The sequence below is a fragment of the Oryzias melastigma genome, linkage group LG1, assembly GCF_002922805.2.
Source record: "Oryzias melastigma strain HK-1 linkage group LG1, ASM292280v2, whole genome shotgun sequence".
NCBI classification, from domain to species: Eukaryota; Metazoa; Chordata; class Actinopteri; order Beloniformes; family Adrianichthyidae; genus Oryzias; species Oryzias melastigma.
The window spans coordinates 28,082,386-28,097,881 of NC_050512.1; the positions used below are offsets into that span (position 1 = coordinate 28,082,386).

The window sequence follows — 15,496 nt, forward strand, 5'->3', positions numbered from 1 at the left end:
CAAATGAAGCCGTAAACTAAGACTACCAAGGTCCAACCCCAAACTAAAATAACAAAACCTAGCAGTGTAAGACTGCTGAGGACAAAGAGGGAAAAGGAACAAAAATAAATAAATAAAATAAAAAGAAAATAGATTTTTTTTAAAGTAAGGATTACTTAAGTAGCATTTATTTCATTTAGATTAGTTCAAATCATGAATGGATGGCTGAGGTGCACATAGATGATAAACTGCTGCCGCTGCGGATACACTCACAGTGAGCCTGCATGACAAATGTCATCAGCTCTGCATTTCTAAAGTTAGTCACAAGCTATGACAAATCATTATTTTAATTTTCTGCTACAATGGCCCCATCCGAACACTCACCTTCTCCCTCTCCCTTAGCCCTCCACCTTGATTTGAAGTGGCAGTTGAAGTCAAAGTCGTGTCCGGAATTATGATTTTTAAGTTTCTCACTCCAAACAGAGGGGTCTAAAGTCCGCTATCGCGAGAGTAAACCGCGTTGCGCTAAGAAGCTCTTTTCTTCACTTTGGTGCGCTCTGAACCACAGAAGTTTAAATTAAATGTAAGTAATAACTTTATGTTGTAGTGTGACCTTTATAAAGTTATAAAACCGCTGCTGTTACGGATATGCGCTAACGCTAGCAGACCAGTGATGTTGATGACGTCATTGAACGGAAGTCACGTCCGAAATATTAGACACTTTTTCATCACCCTCCGTTTGGAGCAAGCACAGAGGGATGAACGAAGGGGGAGGGCTTAGTGTGAGGGAAAAGGGGAGAATTCGGATCGGGCCTATGAAAATGTTGAGGAGTTTGAATCTGTATCAGATTGGAACTTGGTTACGGCAGATACTCTAAATCAAATGACTTGGGATTGGATCAAACCCTCAAAAAAACTGATCTGAAAATCCCTACTTACAACATCTATAGGCCTAATCCTACTTTGCAGATCTAACATATCGCCGGTTATTTTTAGAACTTCTGCAATAAACGAGGGATCATTGTATTGGCCCATGTAGCGAGTATTGATGCACATTGGTGTTTCACTTTTGGGAGATTTCCAGGATACTGTATTGTGGAATTGTGGATTGAGACACCATGACAACATGACAAACACCGTATAAAGTGCATTCTAGGGGAGTTTTATTGTATCTGTTGATCCTACACTGAAAAACCCTGTAATCACACCATAAATGTCATTTCTGCATGAGTCACATTTCAACATTTAAGCTGAACATGACTTTACAACTGTTTTGGTCAACACTTGAACCCATCAGGTACCTGATGCTGCACAGACGTATAGACAGCTAGGCCTCGTTTTGTCCACAGCTGCTCAGTTGAGTTGCAGCATGACCATCACTCCTCACTTTCACCAACCAGAACCAGCACCGCTGCTGCTTGGCTCACACTACGGCTTTAGTCATTTATCCAATTTAAATTTCTTCGATGGCGTTTCAGTTATTGCTGATAAGACCCAGATGCACGCGCAGTAAATCAGAGCGCATGAAATGATGATCACGGCTGCGTGGCCGCACAGCCACCGTCCTCATGGAGCGCACGTGTGCGTCAGGCATCATCTGCTGTGGATTACTGTGGTCTGGGAATGTCTGTGGGTCGATCCAAGCCCCCACCGCTTTGTCACCATGTGTCACTTCTCGAATCGTTTTTAATATGTTGTTATTTACAAAGCAAACCCCAAAACAGAACTTTTATCAGTGTATTTGTCCTTTTGTAAGTTCTACTTTAATGTATCTGTTTATCTTCACCTATTTCTTGTGGACTCCGCCTCTTTCCTTTGGAAATGCATTCTGCATTCCATGAATGAAAGCCGCCTTGGAGTCAGCACTTCTGAAAATGGGCCGGTGCTGCTCCGGCTGAGGCTCCCCCTCCTATCCTCGGAGCAGGAGAGGAGAGTAGGAGGAAAATCCTCTAAATCCCCCAAACTCTGGAATCTAATTTCACTATAACGAGTGTGTTTGAAGAGATTAGGAATGTGGAGAGGAGCGATGAAGCATCAAAACGGGGAGAAAACCAATGTGGCTGCAAGTATTAAATAGGCATAGAAAAAAGGTGAGGACCTAAACTGGTTGCAGGTTTTGCTGACTGCAGTTTCCCAACTAAATCAAACGTCAAAGACACAGCAAACTGGGACTGAAACATCCTAACTACCAACACCTTTCTCTACAGACACAAGACTTGGAAGAAATCTCCCCTGATTTGATTGTTTTATATTTGCCACACTAAAATGATTCAAAACTTCAAGCTAAACATAATAATAAACAAATACTGTATGAATATTAAGTTTAAAATTGAGTATTGATTAAAAAAGGACTTTATCTGTAAGGATTTACCTGATATTGTCAAAGCTATAAGTCAGTGCTCCCCACCCATTTTGAGGCAACGGACCAGTTTAGACAATATTTTCACAAACTGAGCCGAAGCTGGTATCTTTAGCTTCCGGTTTATGAAAATCTAATTTCAAAATAAAAGGCTACTGCAAGAAATTTTGTTTTAAAAAAAGTCTCAGATGAAGAAAATTTAATCAAACAAAATTGTTGATTTGTAGAAATTTGTTTCTGTTTTGAAAAAAGTCCATAAAAGACACATTACATTAGCCTAGCAATCTAGTTAGCCATGCTAGTTAGCTGCTTTAAGTCACATGACCCAGACAGATGTTGTGATCAGAATCAGGAAGTCTTTCAAACGAAAAGTTCCTTCAGGATCAGAAAATAAACAAAATGAAAATAATAAAAGTTGGCAAATGTATTTATTTATTTATTATTTCTGTCTGCGGCCCGGTACCAAGTGACCCACGGCCCGGTGCTGGTCCCCGGCCCGGGGTTTGAGGACCACTGCTGTAGGTGACCTGATCAATCACATCTTTTAAAAGCTGCTAAATAAAAAAAATATTTAAAATACTTTACCAGTAAAAACAACCCTTTTTGTTGCCATACAAAGATGAAAACAAAATTAAAATATTGACAAATACCGTTACAAATCGAGGACTTTGAGTCTCCAGAAAAACAAATATATGGGGTGTTTCTATTATTAGAAGAATGTAAAACCATGATAAACCATCAGAGGATTGTACTGTTAACCAAAGCAGCTCTAGGAAGCAAATGAAGGTTAACCCAAAGTCATAGTAAAACCAAACCAAGGAGACTTCAGGAAAGCTACATCCACATTCTTTATGCTCATCAAACAAACGTTAGATGTTTAAAAAGTAATAAACCAGATTTAAAATAACACATTCCATGAAAACAACATTATGGAAACACAGTCGAGATAATGTCATTGTTTGAAACCGATTTATAGCTCAGAACATGAATTCTACATGAAGAGCCTGAAAAGGAATATCAGTCTGTCAGCTCATGACCTCAAGCTCAGGAGTTCTTTAGGCTCAACATTGGGCTTAGCAAAGGATTGAATGCATGTTAGCAAATCCGTGGAACTACAATTGGGCTGAAGTGAAAGATTCTGCCAAACGTGAAATGAAATGCCTCCACAGAAAAAAAAGACAATTGAAAGGTTTGTGTAAACTTATATCATATGTAGCAGGAAATTGAATCTAAAAAGCTTCGTTCTTCAAACTGTGACCACTAGTTAATGTTGGATTATCGTATCTTATAGGGTATATATTTTCTTTAACATGGTTTGGTTGGGAGTGTGACTTGTACTCAGGTGAAACGTGTATGCCATAAAAAATATGAAAAACCACTAGAGGGCACAGTAGGAGTGTGTATCACTATTTGTTACTGACAGCAACACAGAAGAAGAAGAAGAAGCACCACTTAGTCTTACGTCGGGCCCATTGACTGTATAAGTAGGAACTGGACTGAGTAACCCCTCCCCTCTCGTAGTCCAAACAGGAAGTACAAGCAGGCCAAAATCCCGTAGACTTCCATTGAGAAATAGACAGTTATTTTATATGTCAGAATAACAATTCTTGCACTGATGCTTCCTTTTTAGCACGTTCTTTCTAATCCTAATTTTTTTAAATATATTTTTTCTTTTTGGCAAGTTTTTCAAGATATAAACTGACCAATCAGATGCCTCAGTAAAAGCATGTGGCCTCTGCTGGCCCCGCCTCAAATGTTTGATTGACAGATTCTTGCGTTCCTGTAAAAACGTGACTCAACGCGACTTGAACTATTCGCAGTGGAGGGCCGTCATTCGGTTGCATTATGGCGGTAGACATAGCAGGAAGTGACGGCGAAGGCTCTAAACTGATCTCGCGAGGGCTGAAGGTAATGCATTTCCTATGTGGGACCTCAACGCTTGTTATGTCCAGTTCACACTTATACAGTCAATGGTTGGGCTTTGGGGAAATTGCTCAAAAGAAACACAGAGGGAGAAGAATTCAAAGGATTTAGTGATTGAAAGTGATATAAAACGTTGTGCTGACTTGTTTGCATGTCTGTTATGGTTATCTGAATAACTGTTCTTAAGTTGTGCTAATATAATAACCCCCCTCCCATGATGCATAAATGTGTTACAGTAGAGAGGCCCAATATTTTGATCTGTTCCATTATTACAAAATAAAATACCCATTCTTTTTCTTGTATTTTATTATTTTTTTTTCTCCCAAAAAGTAACTTATATATGATTGTTTTCTTCTTGATTATGCAATTATTGCAACTTAAACTCAAGAGTTACTTGTAGTCCATAAAACTCGGTAGTTCTTATTGTCTGATTTCAAGACAAATATCAGATTCAGACTTTGAAGACAAAAACATTCGTCATCTTTGTGACAAAACATTCAAAGAAGTGAAGCAGTTTTATTTCTCACTGAAATTAGTGCAAATTCTAAGCAAAAAAGATATTTTGCAACTTTGTATTTATCTTCTTTTCATAGACGACTAGCCATTGCACTAAAATTGAAGACCACAATGTGATCCGCACACACTCATCTTTGACTTTTATTCATTTTTGACTCAAATTGTGCACAAGTGACTGAAAACATTGATGTATTATTTTTTGCTGCATGTGACAAAAGTAACAAAACTGGTTTGTGTCCTTGTGGGTCTGAATCAGCAAATTATCAATGGTAATAAAAAAAAAAAAAATTCCCTCAAGGTTTATATTATCCGCTAACGGACTGGAACTGAGAAGAAACCTATCAATCAATATCATCCTGTGGTTGTGGTAATCCCTGCCTGTGTCTAATAGGCTGCTGAGATCTTCTTTTTCTGCACGCTGACTCAGTCAGTGAACACACCCGGCAGGCCTCTCCGCTCCTCTCCAGGGTGGTGCGAGAGGACCACCCCTGGATTAGAAAGAGCATATTTCTTTCTTGATCAGTGGGAATCAAGTCTCACATGGCTTTTACACATACACAAACACATAAAGAGGCGAACACGTGTGGATGATTACATCTGCACAGAAAAACATCACAAAGCAGCACTTGATGTCACAAAAGACGACATGAAGTAAAACGGCAATTCATCATCCAGTTTGAGTCTTTTGAGCCGAAATCTGTGTAATGCACATGTGGGTTGTAAAAGCAATAAACACATTAACCCATTTAGATGTGAGGCGCCTTCGAAAGTTGGAAACTGCACCCTCCATATGTTGAAGTTTTCATGTTTTGAAGACGCAGGAAAGGCCAGATGAACGGTTCCTGTCGTGACATGAACTCTCACTTTCGGAGGGGGAACTTGTCACCCTGCCTCTGCGTTCAGCGAGCTGTTGCCATGTAGAACAGGAGTGTGACGACGAGGGTTTGAAGGCTGATGCAGAGAGGGGATGGGCTCAAAGACTGACGGGAACGTGCCAGCGGAGGAAAATGAAGAAGAAAAAAGATGGAAAATTAGAAAGATGAAAAGCCAAAGAGAGAGGATTGTGGATGTGGTTTTTTGTTTTTGTCGGAAAAAAACAGCTTTGGACTCTGTCCTTGACTGATAGCACAGCTACAAACACACATGCACACTCACAGGCGCACACATGTTCCCTTTGAACGCTCTACATGGCAATCACCATGGCAACAAAATGTACAGAACGCAGTCAGAGAAGGGTATTTTTAAGTTTCAAAGCAGTGGAAACAACAATGGAGACTGCACAAAGGAAGGAAGAAACGGGCGCTGTAGAGAGAAGGAATGACTGAGGCCAGTGAAAGTGCACACGCATAGATGTGTGTTCAAGGTCACAGCCCAGAGCCATGTGCGTGCAGGCGCTGGAGGGTAGGAGGTATGGAAAGATGGCGACTGAAATACAGAGAAGTCAGTGCACCTGTGTGATAAAGGCCTCCAGCACATCTACATTTTTATTGTGTAAAGTAAGAGACTTCAGCCTGTCTAGACTGATGCATCTGGGCCTTTAGATGTGGTGCTTTTCTGTTGTTGTAGATGTAAAAGTGCAGCTGTGTTTTATGGCCAGCAGGGGGCAGTGGAACTGATAAAAATGTTGTCAGAGAAAAAGAAAATACTGGGTTCCATCGATAAAATAAATGAGTGAAAATAACACATTTAATGCAAATAGATTAAAAAAATGACAATTTTAAAATTACTAAAACTGGCAACTTTGGGGGGAAGTTTGCATAGGAGTGAACAGAATTGACTTGATTGTGGCCACCTAGTGCTTGCCTGATGAACTGACCTGGCTCCAGATACTGTTAAAACTGGCTTGTGTGGAGTTTACATAGACTGAAAACTTTTCAAAGATGTAACAAACTGTACTATAACCTAAATTAGATACAACCAAGAAGATTTAGAAGTAGAAAATATTTGAGACGCCTCAAAACTTTTCTTGTTTCTGACTTTTTCTGTTGTCTTAACAAACTAAATACAGATTTTATTATATTTCGATAAGTGGAGATGTTAGATCTCCAACTAAATATTTATTAATATTGCAGAAAAATCAGTGTGAAATAAATTCATAATCTTTAGCGGTTAATATCTGGGCCAATGACATAGTGCATGCTGGGATGAACTTGGATCATAGATGAATAAACCCCAGAGTCTAGACACCCTGATGGTGGTTAGAGGCCAGACCATGACAAAGCATCTCTTCGGGTGGAGAACGGCGTGGAGGCGGGCCTATGAGCCATCTGGGATGTTTGATTTTAGCCTCGAGAGCCGGCCTCCTTCTGGTTTTTAAGAAATCCTTCCTTTTCTACCTGGATCAGGTGTGTTTAGCCAATAAGGATCTTCAAGGACAGGTAGGTCAGGATACATGTAGAACAACTATTCATTTTAAAGGTTGTGTAATGATTGTGATTGGCTAAGAAGAAAAGTGGGCTATTTGTTTTAATTGTGTTTTTGTCAGTTTAAAGGAGCTTGTATTGATGACTTCTTAATCTTTGTCAATAATGACAATATTGTCTTAAAAACTGAGGAGCAACTGGAGGGGGCAAAGCCTTTTGCTCAGCCAGCCACTGCCCCCCCTAATAACCCCACCAAGGTTCAAGGTTGGCAGGTCGATTGACGTAGCAGTCCTAGTCCTACCTGTTTTCTAACCAACCTGCCATTGAAGCTCCTTACACACCTGATCCAGGAAATCAGCAGCAGATGAGACAGGATTTCTGGAAGGCCTCAGGTTTGATACCCCTGATTTAAAGTAACCAAGTGTCCAAATCAAAAATATGTTTTTGGAGTGTGAGAGGACCCACCCATGTACAAACTTCTCACCGGAAGATCCCAGTCAGAATCCGAACCAGGGCCAGTGAACCACCATGTAACTCTTTATTTGTTTTAAAAAAGATGTCAAATCAATAACATTAAGGGTGAAATAAGGTTGACCCAGTGAAAAAGGTCAGAAATGCTGATAGATTTTCCCTGGATTTGTTTTGCTTGGCACTCTCTATTTGTTCCTGCGCTCACATTGCACTTCCAGGATATCCCATTAGTGGGATCTAACAATCGACAAAAAGAAGTCTGTCTCTTAAAGCTGTCTTCTGTCTATCTTATGCGACACAGAGGACTGAATATGTGTTGGGATGTTGTGGCTTACGCTGAGCTGTAAACTGACTCATAACAAGTGATAACTGGTGTAACAGTTTTAGAGGATAACCTCCCAGAAAGTTTGACCAAATCCACGTCGTGGCAGAGTCCACCAGACGACCAAAGGCCCTGCTTCTTCCAGCTGACCACAGAAAGGTTTGCTGGTCTGTACTCAAGCACAGAAAAGAACAATCACACAAGCCAAACAAACAGGACTTTGGTGGTCAGACAGGATTGGCTCAGGAGAACACTTCCAGATGCCGTTCCATCGGATCGCAGAAGTTTGAACGTTTACCCTCCCGTCTGTGGGCTTTCTGTCTTTTAGTGCTTGTCTGTTTTCCAACCACAGCTCATCTCTGCGGTGTGGTGGAAAATGTAGGAAGTACAACTTAAAGTCATCCTGGGGTCACTCCGCTGGTGAAGGTGGCCTCTTTTACTCAGAGTGCCTGATAAATCCGAGTCACGCTGAACTGTTTGGTGGTTTATCTGCTTCACACTCTTTGTTTACGCTGAACCGCACATAAAAGCAGCTCCTCCTTAGACCACAGGTACAGATTTCCTGACTAGACATGAAAAACAGTCTCAGCTTAAAAAACCTTTGCTTGTATTTTGGGCATCACTCAAGTATCAGATTTGTTTTTGTTTCAGTGTTCTTTTTTCCCTTCAGAGTGAGTTGGAATTGTGGATATCTTCAGTCTGGAAGGGGTCAGCTGGAATTTGCATGCTGATGATTAAGTGAAGACGTGCAGCTAAAGGCTGTTTCCAGATCCAAGAACAAAGGCTCATGCGGTCCATTGAGAGGAATTTCCAATTCCTGTTCTTAGAATGACTGACATCCTGGGGAACAGCAGAAGGAAGGCAAGCCAGGTGGAGGGGTTTTCCATTGGCTGTGTTTGTTCAGCTCATAATAACTAAGGCTTCCTGAAAGCATCTGGGAGACCCCATGATCCAAAGTGCTGTTTCCAGTGACCTGCTGGTTTGATCAGCATTTCTATGGTTTGAGAGGGGAAATCTGAAAGAAAAATTGCTAAAGGCATCGCGGTTTAAACAAAACATTTACTGAAGAGCCAGAGATCTTTCCATGAGAGGTTATCAGCAAGTTTTCCATGTAAATGGAATATACGCCTGACAAGCTGAACTGGGTTTTGCTTTGTTGTGGATATTTAAGAAGTGTCTGTACGTTGTGTTTAAACAATAAATGTGTCCTCCCAGCACATAGCCTGATTGTTTGGATTCAGGAAATCAGAGCGTAGTTTGCATTGCCATCCTCCAGACGTCCTATGGGCACATGTGTACCATGTGTACACTCACCATGTCAAAGTGCCAGTATCTGCACCTCACTAATGACTAGAATGTGACAGCAGTATGACAGCATCACAAGTGCGTGCGACGTACATTAGCCTTAAGATGACTACTCTATTCACTTATCTCATGGTTAACCTTGGTACATTCCAATATATTCTCACTCCCAAGTCGTCACATATTGACGTTTGGTTAAGGACCCCAATGAGTCACTTTTTGACGTTTTGGGTGTCGATATTTTTTGAAGTATTGGCTGTTCTTATTAAATCACGGGTCCCCAAACTCTGGGCCGCAAACCAGAACTGGTCCAGTCCCGCGATGCAAAGTGCATCGGTACCCAAACCCGACACTGGACCAGATGCTCTACCAGTACCAGATGTGGCACTGCTTGAAAACCATGTTTTTATACCAGGTTAAGGTTAGGGTACTGGGTTAGGGTTCCGGTACTGGACGCATCTTGAGGACTAGTGCGCATCCAGTACCTCATCCGGTTTTGGACCCTTGATTTTATGAACAGCCAGCACATCAAAAACTATGAGTTTGGGACACCCAAAACCTCAAATAGCGACACGGAGGGGACTTTCACCAAACGTCAATATGTGACGACTTGGGGATGAGAATTTGTTGTATATTCACACACTTGCACTCACCTTATGATGCACTCACACCTCACTACAACCTTCCATGGCCTGGACAACCCAAAAAGTAGGATGACCATGATGAAGAGGTCAACCTCTGACAACCCCAGGTTTGGTTATTGCCCTGCCTGCCAATGTGTCGAAGTGTCCTTATGCAAGACGGTGATTTCTTGAACAATGTGTGAGCATGTCTGAATGGGACAATGACTATAAGGCGCTTTGGGCCTTCTAAGAAGGTAGTAAAGTGCTATGCCGCATGTAAAAACCCACAGCACCCCTATAGGTCAACCCCATACGGGTCCATGTGACTAGGGCTTGATGTCTATGCTAAAGGGACAGAGGGGTGTCAAACTCAAACCCTTAGGGATATACTTCAAAAATTTAAAAAATATATTTTTCGTGCCACTAATTCCCTTTATTTGGTGGTTTTTGCCAATAAACCTGATACTTGTGCCCTTTAGCTTTGTTTGTTTGTCGTCAGTTCTGTTTTCTTGGTTCATGTATTGTTTTATGTCACTGGTTCCATATGAGAATCATCCACAGATGTCTTCAGTCAATCATTTGCTGATGTCATGCTTTTTTTTGGTTTTCTTTTGTTTCCGCCATCCTGAATCCTGTCCCACTGGTTCTGTTAGGATTAGTTGGTAAAGAAGCTGGACATGAGCCCCTCCAGGTCCAGAGTTGACAGCTGTACGCTCAGTTTTGGCCTTAGCTATTTTTTTTTTACTTTCTTTCCACCTCATATAAAGTTCTGACGGAGATCACAGCAGTTATAGACTACAGTTTAGTTTCAGAATCTACTTCTATATGCTAATAGAGACTTCTGTCTGTAGTTTGTGGCGATTTTAAGCATTTTTTATTTTTGCTTGGACTTGGAAAGTTTTGACAATGAATCAAATAAAGACGTTCTTTCATTCATGGAAATAAAAAATTCATATTTTTGAAAAGGGACAAAGCAAGTTTTATAATGAACATCAATCTATTTTTCTGGTGCAACCACACATTCTCACTCCTAAGTCGTCTTATATATAGACGTATGTTTTGGGCCCCTTCCGTGACATTTTGGATTCCCCCAATTCGATGTTTTCCGACGTGCTGGCTGTTCCCATTAAATCACGGTTCTGGACACTACCGGACGCAGAAATGGTACCGGGTTAGGGTTAAGGTACCAGTCTGGTCACCGCCCTGAGGGTTTGGGACCCCTGATTAGTGTATGCATTTTTCCCTGTCTGTGGCCCGGTACCAACAAACCCTTGGACCGGTACTGGTTTGCGGCCTGAAGGTTGGAGACCCCTGATTTAACAGGAACAGCCAGAACTTCAAAAAATGAAAGTTGAGGACATCTAAAGTGACAAAAAAGGACGCGGAGAAGCCCGAACCACATGTCCATAAATGACACGTTGGGAGTGAGAATGCGTTTGTTCCGAACAAGAGTAAACGATTAACACAAAACAGCGTGTTGTTGATTGAACATAAATGGAAAAAGCATTCCCGCCCGCGGCGTCGACTCTTTTGATTGTAGCAATGCCTCCCATGACCAACTGAACCGTTCTTTAGTTCTCATTGAAAAAGCAGCAAAATTCAGAAAATTGACATGACACTATGAAGGGTCTCCTCAGGTCTCCAGTTTGGAACCGTTATTATTTTTGGAGAAGTGATCCAAAGTGAACATGACAGACCAGCATTGTGCGCATCCGCAGATAGGGCAGGTTGAGCTCGATGTTCGCACGACCATGACGATGTTCCTCAAAAGATAATTCGATGATCTGTGTGTTAAGCTGCCAGGTTACACCACCGCCGCCGCCTCCTGACCCCTCCTCCTCAGACTCATTTCCTGCCATGGCAACTTATTAATTCCTGTCAGCTGCTATTCCCTGCCATTTAGAGATACAACCAAATCACATTATGTCTGTCATGGATTATGTGTACAGGCAATACATGTCCTTGAAGAAGAAAGGAAGAAAAGATCAAATGCGTTCTTACAAATACCTTTAAGTGGATGTCGGAGGTGGAAGGTGTTTGTGTGGGTTTATCTGTGCTTTTGCATCCCACAGATGTTTAGTTGGGAATGCAGATACCTCTCAAAGATCCATCCAAATTAGTGAGCTCCTTCTTTTAGAGACACTTCAGGAATATTAATCATTTTGTTTTGGGATTCATAAGGGCAGTAGGTATTGAAAGGCCAACCGAGAAGGTATCTGAGAGGCCAAAGCGGCCATATTTGTTGCTTTTGTCGTATATATGTGTGTGTGTCAGAGGATTGGAGGCTGTCACTTTGTAATTACCTCAGCAAATACAAGCTTTTCAGAGTGTTGACAGAAGCTTACCAGTTGGACAGCCCTGGGAGAAAATAAGAAGTGACAGGCCACAAACACCGCATGGGATGTAAATAACTTCAACCCCCCCCTCCCCCTCTCAATCCCCCTCTATTTTCATCACTGGATGATTCTGCAAGGATTTCAAAAAGAGTGAAAAGCGAGAGATCAGCCAAAATAAGAGAATATCCCTCTGCTTTCATCTTCCTCGGAGGAAAAAAAAAATCTTTGACATCCTCTCTTGCTTGCTGTGATGAAAGTCTTGGTGTTTTTATCCTCTTACATGAGGTGTTGTAGCCTGCGTGCTCCAGCATGCGCCCCAAACAGGAGCGTTCACGTGTCGGAATGAACACTGGCACCTTGGAATAGTTTCTGTGTGTAGGTGGCGGGAGAACTTTCAGACTTCTCACTTGTCTTGTGTTTCTGGAACCTCCGTGGTGTGTAGAAGAAGCACTTCCACACGGACAGCCGTGCACACACGAATCCTTTCAAGCTTTACCGTTCTGCCTCTGGCTCTAAACCACCAATATCTTCCTCCTTTCTCTGCTTCGCCTGGCTCCAGTCCAGCTATAGATTGTTAATTATGGTTTCTACGTGATGCACGGTCTCGCCTCCAAATACTTAAGCGGTGTTCTTTGGCAGACATCAAAGTGTCAGTGTTTCATTCCATGGGGATTAGTGATGGTACTGCGATAATGCCCCTGCCTGCTCGCTGAATTAAACGCCCATGGCTGCGTGCAGGTAGCGGCAATCAAACCAGCACGCACACAGGCGGGCGGGCAGTCATCCACTGAAACAACAGACAAATACCCCGCTTTGACAGATTCAGACATGCTATAAACACAGCAAGGCTCTTTATAGGAAAATGCAGAGCAATTAAACAAACTCAACATGCAAGGAAACTCTGGTCAGTGTCGTCTGAGACTTTCCGCAATGATGGTCCTTCACTCATCTCTCAATCTCACGGCAAATTAGACTTTTTTCCTCTTTCATATTTAATACTGGTTTATGTATCTCTGTCCATTCACTTCTCTCCAGAAAACTTCTTAAAAGAACACAAAAGAGAGGTTTAAAGGACTGGTCTCTATAGCAACTCTGGCTATGATTCGCAGAAAGGACAAGTGTTTAAAGGGCTGTGAGGCGTTTTAATGTTCAGTTTGTGTCTTTTTTTTTTTTTTTTGCCAACTTAGAAGGTCTCGGGAGAGGGTCTGGAAAAACAGCCATGAAAGGAAAAATTACAGAGACAGACGGAGGGAAAAGCGCGGGGAGGGAGAGCAATAGAAACTTGTCCTTGGTGATCAATGCGAGAGCTATTGTCTGCTCGGTTTCTTTGTCCACAAGGACGAAGGAGGTGGAGAGGAGGCGAGTGATGCAAATGGATGAAGACCTGCAAAAGATGTGTGAGGATGAAGCTGCAGGCAGCAGGTTCAGAAGTGGACACGTTCTCAAACAAGACCTTTTGTTGGTCACCAAGAAAAACAGAAGAAAATCATAGACAGATATTCAAACATCAATCATAGATCTCCACAAGAACTTGGTTCACATCACGGAAGTGAGTCAGATTTATATTTCAAACTCCATCAGATTCAGGTCATCACCTTAGTGGATGAAGCTTTATTCTTTTTTTTGCAGATTTTGACATTACATTTCACCCAATTTTTAAATTGTTTCAAAACTTTAGCAATTTTTTACTCTGATTGTTTTTTATGTGCTTAAATCACATATTTTTTGCTGCACAACAATGTTTATTGATTTTACACAAAAAAAGAGTTGAAAAGAAAACACATTTAAATATTTTTTGATACTTTTTCAATTTAGTCATGAAGCAAAAAAAGGTTGACAGAACTAGTAAATAGGGAAAAGCATGACAGACTACCCAAGTAGAACCAACAAGAGAAAATGCCGTTGGGTGGGACAATCCTATGTGGAAAAGGAAGTCTTTTATTTTGAAAGGAAGTGATATGACCCTCTGTCTAAACACATTGTTTTTTCTTTGTAGATTTCTGGTTTTATTCATGCAAAACAAAACAAATAATTTGTATTAAAAGTATTCCCATTGTGTGATTGTGGCCCTGCGACAGACTGGCGACCTGTCCAGGGTGTACCCCGCCTTCGCCCTTCAGTAGCCGGGTTAGGCTCCGGCACCCCCGCGACCCTGAGAGGGATAAAGCGGACAAGAAGGTGAATGATGAATGGATTAAAAGTAACAACTTTTCAAAAGAGTGAAATATGACTTTGTGGCTTCGACTTGGTTTTGATCATTGAGAAACAGGCCCAAATGGCTCTTTTTGAATAAAAGGTTGCAGACCCCTGGTATATGCAAACTGGACTGAGTGATGGAGTTGGCACGTTCTCCCCGTGTATGGGTGGGTTTTATTTTGGTACTCCGGCTTCCTCCCACCATCCAAAAACACGCTTCATAGCTCAAGTAGTAAATCTAAAGGGTCCCTAGGTGTGCATGTGTGAGTGTAGGTTGGTGTAAATGTGTTCCTGTCCAGGATGTACCCCACCATCACCCAACAGTAGCCATGATAGGCTCCAGCAACCCTATGACCCCAAATGGGTACAGCAGATTAAGATAAAGAATGGATGGCTTTTTATTTAGTATCAAACGCTGCAAGCCTCAGTCAGCTTTTCCAAAGGTAGAAGAACTCGTAAATGTCTTTAGAGGTTGTACGGCTGGTTTGGAAGGTTGTGTATTCAAAACCTAAACATTTTGCATTTAGATTAACAACTTTTCTGGAAAATTGACTGGATAAAAAACTGAATAAAGATGATGCAGTTAAAGGGATGAAGTGACCATAATCTCATCTGCAAATCTTCTGCAGAAACCTGGACAGATCTGTGCATTCATGAGGAAACTACAAACTATCTGAAAGAGTTGGACCAAAACACAGACATGCATCGTTGGAAATCTTTTGTTTTCAAACACATTTAAGTTTTAATCAAGTGGTTTTTTTATTATATATGGTCAACATTTAAAAATCTAATCTTTTGGATCTGTTTTCATACTTTCATGCTTGTTTTACAGCATTCCTCTCCTTATCAAACTGCTTTCAGGATGAACTCTCTCCCTGTGTCTGAGCTCATCAGACCTGAGTTTGTAATCGCCACAGCTGCTGTTGTTTGTTGTTATTTGGGTTTTGATTTCATTGTTGACAGAATAGATCCTTATATCTCATCTCAAAAACAATTATAAATGACTTTATTTAAACATTTTACTCTACAAGGCTCTCAATAGAGTTTAGGTGGTGAGGATAGAACTTTGTGTTGGTCCAACAGGTAAAACATTCTCATCATTTTTC

At 41.3% G+C, this 15,496-nt stretch overlaps 1 protein-coding gene across 4 annotated transcripts in view; it reads left to right on the forward strand.

Annotated features, from left to right (window-relative positions):
- The window catches only part of LOC112157132 (axin-2), a 125,654-nt gene that overhangs the window by 30,948 nt on the left and 79,210 nt on the right, over nt 1-15,496 (forward strand). The gene's annotated exons all lie outside the window — the stretch shown is intronic.